General features: G+C 41.0%; 1 long non-coding RNA gene across 10 annotated transcripts; it reads left to right on the top strand.

Annotated features, from left to right (window-relative positions):
- The first annotated feature begins 1,005 nt into the window (after window positions 1–1,005).
- Window positions 1,006–7,741, top strand: LOC127531500 (uncharacterized). 10 transcript variants are annotated; one of them, XR_007938591.1, is made up of 7 exons: window positions 1,006–2,069; window positions 2,625–3,071; window positions 5,595–5,648; window positions 6,099–6,155; window positions 6,600–6,653; window positions 7,155–7,208; window positions 7,644–7,741. It is a non-coding gene; the product is annotated as an uncharacterized LOC127531500 (long non-coding RNA). The 10 variants fall into 10 exon arrangements; XR_007938590.1 differs by lacking the exons at window positions 5,595–5,648; window positions 6,099–6,155; window positions 6,600–6,653; window positions 7,155–7,208; window positions 7,644–7,741 and adding exons at window positions 4,518–4,571; window positions 5,145–5,248; XR_007938589.1 differs by lacking the exons at window positions 5,595–5,648; window positions 6,099–6,155; window positions 6,600–6,653; window positions 7,155–7,208; window positions 7,644–7,741 and adding exons at window positions 4,518–4,571; window positions 4,635–4,758.
- The last annotated feature ends 3,573 nt before the right edge of the window (window positions 7,742–11,314 follow it).

The following is an 11,314-nucleotide window of genomic DNA, read 5'->3' as shown; positions in this document are numbered from 1 at the left end:
TTTCTGATTGTCTTAATGCATGCACTTTTTATCCAGAATTTGTTGCACTGCTGTTGAGGTCAAAGTAAAATATATAAGGTTACAAAGCCAAAAGTATTGTTTTCTTTTCTAGTATTATATTTAACAATGTAAAATGCATCTGTTGAATTAAGAATAGTTTGGTGTAAAAGGGTCCAATGTTATTACATAATTAATAATGGGGACATTACTCAATGAGATAAAAGAGATACAAGCATATTGCATGTGTATATAGTAAAAAAGGAGATAATATTATGAATGCTCTGAAATACTGATATTTTTTCTCTTTACTTTTACTATTGATATTTGTTACTTCAGATCATGTGAGAGTGTTGCTGGTGTAAGTAATGCCCTTAAAGACTGTGATGCATTATGTTAATAACTGTCAAAAGGCATTCCTCCGTACTTACCTGGAAGGAAGGTTGTGTCATTTTGATGGCAGTAGCACTTGACATTATGAGCAGTGGAGTATGTAGGGGTTCCCCCTGTTACTGGAGGAAACTCAGATGTGGTAGCTGAATTTGTAGATGATATAGCAGTTGTTGTTGTAGCTGGATGAGTTGTAGTTGTAGTTTCAGTTGTAGTAGGTGTTGTGGTTGTTGGAGTTGTTGGAGTTACATGAGTTGTAGTTGTAACTGTGGTAGTTGAAGGTATAGGACATCCACAGCATTTGAATTTAATCTCATATTTCAAACACTTCTGCTGAAGCCCTTGCTCTTTGTTGATGCATAGAAGACCTACATCTTTATTGCAAGTCACAGCTTGTCCCACCTGTGACATGGAAAGATCTGGGTAAAGAACCGCTCTGCATTGGACTTCTTCTGGAGATGAGCAAATATGATAACCAGCAGAGATTATACTCTGGATGGTTTCATTTTGTCCACCATCAGGTCCCGGTGTAGGATCCCCAAGATTGATCCAATTTGACCAATCACATACGACATCATGTCCTCCAGGGCAAGGTGTAGGTGGCTGAGTTGTCATCGTTGTTGTAGGTGTTGTGGTTGTAGCAGTTGTTGTAGTTGACTGAGTTGTTGTTGTTGTTGTAGGTGTTGTGGTTGTAGCAGTTGTTGTAGTTGACTGAGTTGTTGTTGTTGTTGTAGGTGTTGTGGTTGTAGCAGTTGCTGTAGTTGACTGAGTTGTTGTTGTTGTAGTAGGTGTTGTGGTTGTAGGAGTTGTAGTTGTAACTGTGGTAGATGCAGTTGAAGGACACCCACAACATTTGAATTTAATCTCATATTCAAAACACTCTAGATTGAGCCCTTGCTGTTTGTTGATGCATACGAGACCCACATCTTTATTGCAAGTCACAGTTTGTCCCAACTCTGGTATGGAAAGACCTGGGTAAAGAACCGCTCTGCACTGGACTTCTTCTGGAGATGAGCAAATATGATAACCAGCAGAGATTATATTCTGGATTGTGTCATTTTGTCCACCATCAGGTCCCGGTGTAGGATTTCCCAGATTGATCCAATTTGACCAATCACACATGACATCATGTCCTCCGGGGCAAGGTGTAGGTTGCTGAGTTGTCACTGTTGTTGTAGGTGTTGTGGTTGTAACAGTTGTTGTAGTTGACTGAGTTGTTGTAGTTGTTGTTGTAGGTGTTGTGGTTGTAGGAGTTGTTGTAGTTGACTGAGTTGTTGTTGTTGTTGTTGTAGGTGTTGTGGTTGTAGGAGCTGTAGTTGTAACTGTGGTAGATGGAATTGGAGGACACCCACAGCATTTAAATTTAATCTCATATTCAAAACACTCTTGATTGAGCCCTTGCTGTTTGTTGATGCATACGAGACCCACATCTTTATTGCAAGTCACAGTTTGTCCCAACTGTGGTATGGAAAGACCTGGGTAAAGAACCGCTCTGCACTGGACTTCTTCTGGAGATGAGCAAATATGATAACCAGCAGAGATTATATTCTGGATTGTGTCATTTTGTCCACCATCAGGTCCCGGTGTAGGATTTCCCAGATTGATCCAATTTGACCAATCACACGTGACATCATGTCCTCCAGGGCAAGTTACAGGTGGCTGAGTTGTCACTGTTGTTGTAGGTGTTGTGGTTGTAGCAGTTGTTGTAGTTGACTGAGTTGTTGTTGTTGTAGGTGTTGTGGTTGTAGCAGTTGTTGTAGTTGACTGAGTTGTTGTTGTTGTTGTAGGTGTTGTGGTTGTAGGAGTTGTAGTTGTAACTGTGGTAGATGCAGTTGGAGGACACCCACAGCATTTGAATTTAATCTCATATTCAAAACACTCTTGATTAAGCCCTTGCTGTTTGTTGATGCATACGAGACCCACATCTTTATTGCAAGTCACAGTTTGTCCCAACTCTGGTATGGAAAGACCTGGGTAAAGAACCGCTCTGCACTGGACTTCTTCTGGAGATGAGCAAATATGATAACCAGCAGAGATTATATTCTGGATTGTGTCATTTTGTCCACCATCAGGTCCCGGTGTAGGATTTCCCAGATTGATCCAATTTGACCAATCACACATGACATCATGTCCTCCGGGGCAAGTTACAGGTGCCTGAGTTGTCACTGTTGTTGTAGGTGTTGTGGTTGTAGCAGTTGTTGTAGTTGACTGAGTTGTTGTTGTTGTTGTTGTTGTAGGTGTTGTGGTTGTAGCAGTTGTCGTAGTTGACTGAGTTGTTGTTGTTGTTGTTGTAGGTGTTGTGGTTGTAGGAGTTGTAGTTGTAACTGTGGTAGATGCAGTTGGAGGACACCCACAGCATTTGAATTTAATCTCATATTCAAAACACTCTTGATTGAGCCCTTGTTGTTTGTTGATGCATACGAGACCCACATCTTTATTGCAAGTCACAGTTTGTCCCAACTGTGGTATGGAAAGACCTGGGTAAAGAACCGCTCTGCACTGGACTTCTTCTGGAGATGAGCAAATATGATAACCAGCAGAGATTATATTCTGGATTGTGTCATTTTGTCCACCATCAGGTCCCGGTGTAGGATTTCCCAGATTGATCCAATTTGACCAATCACACGTGACATCATGTCCTCCAGGGCAAGTTACAGGTGGCTGAGTTGTCACTGTTGTTGTAGGTGTTGTGGTTGTAGCAGTTGTTGTAGTTGACTGAGTTGTTGTTGTTGTAGGTGTTGTGGTTGTAGCAGTTGTTGTAGTTGACTGAGTTGTTGTTGTTGTTGTAGGTGTTGTGGTTGTAGGAGTTGTAGTTGTAACTGTGGTAGATGCAGTTGGAGGACACCCACAGCATTTGAATTTAATCTCATATTCAAAACACTCTTGATTAAGCCCTTGCTGTTTGTTGATGCATACGAGACCCACATCTTTATTGCAAGTCACAGTTTGTCCCAACTGTGGTATGGAAAGACCTGGGTAAAGAACCGCTCTGCACTGGACTTCTTCTGGAGATGAGCAAATATGATAACCAGCAGAGATTATATTCTGGATTGTGTCATTTTGTCCACCATCAGGTCCCGGTGTAGGATTTCCCAGATTGATCCAATTTGACCAATCACATACGACATCATGTCCTCCAGGGCAAGTTACAGGTGGCTGAGTTGTCACTGTTGTTGTAGGTGTTGTGGTTGTAGCAGTTGTCGTAGTTGACTGAGTTGTTGTTGTTGTTGTAGGTGTTGTGGTTGTAGGAGTTGTAGTTGTAACTGTGGTAGATGCAGTTGGAGGACACCCACAGCATTTGAATTTAATCTCATATTCAAAACACTCTTGATTGAGCCCTTGTTGTTTGTTGATGCATACGAGACCCACATCTTTATTGCAAGTCACAGTTTGTCCCAACTGTGGTATGGAAAGACCTGGGTAAAGAACCGCTCTGCACTGGACTTCTTCTGGAGATGAGCAAATATGATAACCAGCAGAGATTATATTCTGGATTGTGTCATTTTGTCCACCATCAGGTCCCGGTGTAGGATTTCCCAGGTTGATCCAATTTGACCAATCACATACGACATCATGTCCTCCAGGGCAAGTTACAGGTGCCTGAGTTGTCACTGTTGTTGTAGGTGTTGTGGTTGTAGCAGTTGTCGTAGTTGACTGAGTTGTTGTTGTTGTTGTTGTTGTAGGTGTTGTGGTTGTAGCAGTTGTCGTAGTTGACTGAGTTGTTGTTGTTGTTGTTGTAGGTGTTGTGGTTGTAGGAGTTGTAGTTGTAACTGTGGTAGATGCAGTTGGAGGACACCCACAGCATTTGAATTTAATCTCATATTCAAAACACTCTTGATTGAGCCCTTGCTGTTTGTTGATGCATACGAGACCCACATCTTTATTGCAAGTCACAGTTTGTCCCAACTCTGGTATGGAAAGACCTGGGTAAAGAACCGCTCTGCACTGGACTTCTTCTGGAGATGAGCAAATATGATAACCAGCAGAGATTATATTCTGGATTGTGTCATTTTGTCCACCATCAGGTCCCGGTGTAGGATTTCCCAGATTGATCCAATTTGACCAATCACATACGACATCATGTCCTCCAGGGCAAGTTACAGGTGCCTGAGTTGTCACTGTTGTTGTAGGTGTTGTGGTTGTAGCAGTTGTCGTAGTTGACTGAGTTGTTGTTGTTGTTGTAGGTGTTGTGGTTGTAGCAGTTGTCGTAGTTGACTGAGTTGTTGTTGTTGTTGTTGTTGTTGTAGGTGTTGTGGTTGTAGGAGTTGTAGTTGTAACTGTGGTAGATGCAGTTGGAGGACACCCACAGCATTTGAATTTAATCTCATATTCAAAACACTCTTGATTAAGCCCTTGCTGTTTGTTGATGCATACGAGACCCACATCTTTATTGCAAGTCACAGTTTGTCCCAACTGTGGTATGGAAAGACCTGGGTAAAGAACCGCTCTGCACTGGACTTCTTCTGGAGATGAGCAAATATGATAACCAGCAGAGATTATATTCTGGATTGTGTCATTTTGTCCACCATCAGGTCCCGGTGTAGGATTTCCCAGATTGATCCAATTTGACCAATCACATACGACATCATGTCCTCCAGGGCAAGTTACAGGTGCCTGAGTTGTCACTGTTGTTGTAGGTGTTGTGGTTGTAGCAGTTGTCGTAGTTGACTGAGTTGTTGTTGTTGTGGTTGTAGGTGTTGTGGTTGTAGCAGTTGTCGTAGTTGACTGAGTTGTTGTTGTTGTTGTTGTTGTTGTAGGTGTTGTGGTTGTAGGAGTTGTAGTTGTAACTGTGGTAGATGCAGTTGGAGGACACCCACAGCATTTGAATTTAATCTCATATTCAAAACACTCTTGATTGAGCCCTTGCTGTTTGTTGATGCATACGAGACCCACATCTTTATTGCAAGTCACAGTTTGTCCCAACTGTGGTATGGAAAGACCTGGGTAAAGAACCGCTCTGCACTGGACTTCTTCTGGAGATGAGCAAATATGATAACCAGCAGAGATTATATTCTGGATTGTGTCATTTTGTCCACCATCAGGTCCCGGTGTAGGATTTCCCAGATTGATCCAATTTGACCAATCACATACGACATCATGTCCTCCAGGGCAAGTTACAGGTGCCTGAGTTGTCACTGTTGTTGTAGGTGTTGTGGTTGTAGCAGTTGTCGTAGTTGACTGAGTTGTTGTTGTTGTTGTTGTTGTAGGTGTTGTGGTTGTAGCAGTTGTCGTAGTTGACTGAGTTGTTGTTGTTGTTGTAGGTGTTGTGGTTGTAGGAGTTGTAGTTGTAACTGTGGTAGATGCAGTTGGAGGACACCCACAGCATTTGAATTTAATCTCATATTCAAAACACTCTTGATTAAGCCCTTGCTGTTTGTTGATGCATACGAGACCCACATCTTTATTGCAAGTCACAGTTTGTCCCAACTGTGGTATGGAAAGACCTGGGTAAAGAACCGCTCTGCACTGGACTTCTTCTGGAGATGAGCAAATATGATAACCAGCAGAGATTATATTCTGGATTGTGTCATTTTGTCCACCATCAGGTCCCGGTGTAGGATTTCCCAGATTGATCCAATTTGACCAATCACATACGACATCATGTCCTCCAGGGCAAGTTACAGGTGGCTGAGTTGTCACTGTTGTTGTAGGTGTTGTGGTTGTAGCAGTTGTCGTAGTTGACTGAGTTGTTGTTGTTGTTGTTGTTGTAGGTGTTGTGGTTGTAGGAGTTGTTGTAGTTGACTGAGTTGTTGTTGTTGTTGTTGTAGGTGTTGTGGTTGTAGCAGTTGTAGTTGACTGAGTTGTTGTTGTTGTAGTAGGTGTTGTGGTTGTAGGAGTTGTTGTAGTTGTAACTGTGGTAGATGCAGTTGAAGGACACCCACAGCATTTAAATTTAATCTCATATTCAAAACACTCTTGATTGAGCCCTTGCTGTTTGTTGATGCATACGAGACCCACATCTTTATTGCAAGTCACAGTTTGTCCCAACTGTGGTATGGAAAGACCTGGGTAAAGAACCGCTCTGCACTGGACTTCTTCTGGAGATGAGCAAATATGATAACCAGCAGAGATTATATTCTGGATTGTGTCATTTTGTCCACCATCAGGTCCCGGTGTAGGATTTCCCAGATTGATCCAATTTGACCAATCACATACGACATCATGTCCTCCAGGGCAAGTTACAGGCGGCTGAGTTGTCACTGTTGTTGTAGGTGTTGTGGTTGTAGCAGTTGTCGTAGTTGACTGAGTTGTTGTTGTTGTTGTAGGTGTTGTGGTTGTAGGAGTTGTTGTAGTTGACTGAGTTGTTGTTGTTGTTGTTGTAGGTGTTGTGGTTGTAGCAGTTGTAGTTGACTGAGTTGTTGTTGTTGTAGTAGGTGTTGTGGTTGTAGGAGTTGTTGTAGTTGTAACTGTGGTAGATGCAGTTGAAGGACACCCACAGCATTTGAATTTAATCTCATATTCAAAACACTCTTGATTGAGCCCTTGCTGTTTGTTGATGCATACGAGACCCACATCTTTATTGCAAGTCACAGTTTGTCCCAACTGTGGTATGGAAAGACCTGGGTAAAGAACCGCTCTGCACTGGACTTCTTCTGGAGATGAGCAAATATGATAACCAGCAGAGATTATATTCTGGATTGTGTCATTTTGTCCACCATCAGGTCCCGGTGTAGGATTTCCCAGATTGATCCAATTTGACCAATCACACGTGACATCATGTCCTCCAGGGCAAGTTACAGGTGGCTGGGTTGTCACTGTTGTTGTAGGTGTTGTAGTTGTAGCAGTTGTTGTAGTTGACTGAGTTGTTGTTGTTGTTGTGGGTGTCAAAGTTGTGGTTGGACCTTCTCTTGTCGTGCTGCACTGCTTTGTCTTGCAGCACTTTACCCTAATTTCATAATCTAAACATATGGGAGGAACCTGTTGGCTGTTCTCACACAGGAGACCCACTTGATTATTACATGTTACTTTTTGTCCTAATTGATTCAATGGAACCCCTGGATAGTGAACAGCCTGGCATTCTAATTCAACTGGATTATCACAGATGTCAAATCCTTTCTTTATAATGTTCTTGATAGTTTCATTGTCTCCACCTAGAGGTCCATATTCTGGGTAATCGGCACTTATCCAATTTGACCAATAGCATGATGTTTCCTGACAAGGTGTTTCAGTTGTAGTTGAAGGTATCGTTGTAGGCGGCTGAGTTGTTGTAGGTGTTGTCGTTGTAGCAGTTGTTGTAGTTGGCTGAGTTGTTGTAGGTGTTGTGGTTGTAGCAGTTGTTGTAGTTGACTGAGTTGTCGTTGTTGTAGTAGGTGTAGTCTGTGTCAAAGTTGTGGTATTACCTTCTCTTGTCGTGCTGCACTGCTTTGTCTTGCAGCACTCTACCCTAATTTCATAATCTAAACATATGGGAGGAAACTGTTGACTGTTCTCACACAGGAGACCCACTTGATTATTACATGTTACTTTTTGTCCTAATTGATTCAATGGAACCCCTGGATAGTGAACAGCCTGGCATTGTACTTCAACTGGATTATCACAGATGTCAAATCCTTTCTTTATAATGTTCTTGATAGTTTCATTGTCTCCACCTAGAGGTCCATATTCTGGGTAATCGGCACTTATCCAATTTGACCAATAGCATGATGTTTCCTGACAAGGTGTTTCAGTTGTAGTTGAAGGTATCGTTGTAGGCAGCTGAGTTGTTGTAGGTGTTGTCGTTGTAGCAGTTGTAGTTGGCTGAGTTGTTGTAGTTGTAGAAATTGTTGTAGTTGGCTGAGTTGTTGTAGATGTTGTGGTTGTAGCAGTTGTTGTTGTTGTGCATGAGTATGGCATTTTGGTAATGGTACCATTAATCCCACACACTGCTATGATGCAAGTACCATTTCCATCTGTCATATTGTCGAGCGTACTGCCAGTCGGATATTTCTTTCCATTATATATACAAAAACAGGCTGTAAGGAAAGGAGATATATTCTTAATCCAATACTGACATGCATGTATGTATATATATGTGTGTGTGTGTGTGTGTGTGTGTGTGTGTGTGTGTGTGTGTGTGTGTGTGTGTGTGTGCGCACCTGTATGTATGTATGTATATATGTATGTATGTATGTACATTACCATTCAAATGTTTGATGTCACTTAGAAATGTCCTTATTTTTGAAAGAAAAGCAGTCTTTCTTTCAGTGAAGGGAACATTAAATGAATCAGAAATACAGTCTAGACATTGATAATGTGGCAAATGACTATTGTAGCGGGAAACAGCTGATTATTAATGGAATATTCACATAGCAGAACACAGGCCCATTTCAACCATAACTCCGGTGTTCTAATGGTACATTGTGTTAGCTAATCATGTTGAAAGGCTAATTGATGGACAGAAAACCCTTGTGCAATTATGTTAGCACATGAATAAAAGTGTGAGTTTTCTTGGAAAGCATGAAATTGCCTGTGTGATCCAAACTTTTGAACGGTAGTGCACGCATGTGTATGTATGTATATATTTATGTATGTATGTATGCGTGTGTGTGTGTGTGTGTGTGTGTGTGTGTGTGTGTGTGTGTGTGTGTGTGTGTGTGTGTGTGTGTGTGTGTGTGTGTGTGTGTGTGTGTGTGTGCATGTGTGTATTTTAACAGCTCACAATCTCTCTGTTTGCTTACCTTCTGTATCATAATGACACTGGATCGTCGTTGAATTGCACATACTTAAAGAGAAAAGACATTGAACATGTTGTCAATTGTGATTGTGTTCATTTCATTTAAACCTGTCACTAAGCTAATTCGCCTTAATTGCTCATATAATATGTACATAACTCACCATGTATAACAGTTCTCAGTTGTTGGTGCTTTGTCACCGTTTTTATAATGTACTCCCTCCGCATTGTAACAGCCGCACTGTTCTTTTGAAACACATGTCATTGTATCCTCATCAAAGTACGGCTCAGCAGGAGGACATTTTGGATAGCAACCTGATTAAAAACAGACAGTTCACATTGAGAGAGATTGTTAAAATCGTGGATTCCACTTTTTTGTGTTAGCGTAGTGGTTGTATATCTGATACTATTAAGTAACTTTTTTATAACACAACTGTAAAATGCAAAAAATTATAAAAAGCTTATCTTTTACCTTCGAGAGGAGGTATTTGTGTAGAACAGCTGCTTGAGGGGTTTCTGCAGGTTTTCATACATGGGGAGCCACACGGCAAGTAGTGCCACTCACATTCGCCAGGGGGATTGTAATAATCACAGAAGATAGCTGCAGATCAATAATACAACACATTTAGTTGGTAGTTTCATTTCATTTCATACATTTCAGGCTGTACTATTCAGTAATCATACTGATGAGGTAACTTGTGGTTGTATATAGTTTTATTTCTACCTTTACACTGGAGCCCTAAACAAGAAATCGCACTTTAAAATACGATGAGAAGCACCATTCTTATTTTAACTATTTAAAATAGAAATTAGCATAATTTCTATTCATAATAGAAATTAGCTAAAGACCACTGAAATCGTCTAAACACATATTGTAGCTATATTTGTCTGAAAGATTCCCTCTCCTTTTCTAATATTGAGCAAAGAATGCCCAATTGACATTTACACAGATACACACTTTAATGCCAATGAAAATCACATCTTTCACCAATCTGCATTGAGAGGCTTCTCTGGAGTAGCTTGAGGTTACATGGCCTGCAGGGCACCCTATTGGTTGTTGAGGCAGTGGCTGACAAAAACCTGTTTCTATAACCCGTACACAACACTTAATTAAAATGAATAGTATGTCTCATGCTCAGTTTTGCTGCAATCATGATAATAATATACTTTTATATCAGTATGCCAATAGTTAACATAATAGTATTCATTTGGATAACAATTATCTAAATAATTTTATGTGAGCGAAGCATGCAAGACCGAGGAAGAAATAGGACTGCTGTGATTAGACTTTATGGGTCATGGGTCTATATTTTACAAGCCGGTGGAGACTGTAGACAAATGTTACTGTTTGTTTTTAGAATGATCAAGGCACTCTTTTTGATTTTAAAGTGCTTCCAAACTGCCATCACATTTCTGGGAAAAATGGCTCCTAATTTTTAATTCTAGTCAAGGCAACTGATTCAGAGTGCAAAAGTTAATTAACAGGAGTAGTTCATGACCCCAGCAACATCAGGAGGAGGAAAAGTTGGGAAACAGGAACTATAAACCACATGGGAATGTGACCAGTAGAGATGTAACACGTCACATTTGTAGGCATCCAGGCTGTTATGTGCTGCCAAGCCTATCCAATCTCTAGTCAGAGATGAGGTTGAGGGTTCCAGAATGGAGCCATACTGCTAAATATAACTACGAGAAATGGAATGAAGTGTATGCTGATTATGGTTTTTTAACAAGGAGTTTGGCATCCTGGTTACTCACGGCAGATGTTAGGGGTTCTCCATCGTACACAGACGCCGGCTTGATTACAGGATTCAGCATAAGCAGCCACAGCAGTGCAGAAACACTCACAATCTCCACCAGAGTCACAAGCGCATGAGTCAAATACACATGCGTCGTAGTATGGAACAGGATCCACCTGCAGACAAGTGTGTGAGGATACATTAATAAGATAAACAAGTATGTAAATGCAATTTCATACCACAAAATTCTGCACGAATGAAAGGCACTGAGGTATTTCTGCTTCTATTTCACTAAATCACAGGTGCAAATATTGCAGTTGGTATTCTATTGTATTTATCTGAGAGCAACAGTTACTAATTGAAAAGTAAGATTTTAGTAGAAATGTGGACAGAAAAGTCTGTCCACATTGCATATGCCGGCAAATGTGTGAAGGTGTCCATGAATGATGACAACTAATGACACAAAAACAGAACTGTGTGCATGTGAGAGCATGCATCATCACAATCTTGGTTATATGATGTCTTCATGACAAAATGT

The sequence above is a fragment of the Acanthochromis polyacanthus genome, chromosome 2, assembly GCF_021347895.1.
Source record: "Acanthochromis polyacanthus isolate Apoly-LR-REF ecotype Palm Island chromosome 2, KAUST_Apoly_ChrSc, whole genome shotgun sequence".
Taxonomy (NCBI): domain Eukaryota; kingdom Metazoa; phylum Chordata; class Actinopteri; family Pomacentridae; genus Acanthochromis; species Acanthochromis polyacanthus.
Note: the sequence above shows the minus strand (reverse complement) of the source record. Positions and strands in the feature narration are given on the sequence as shown.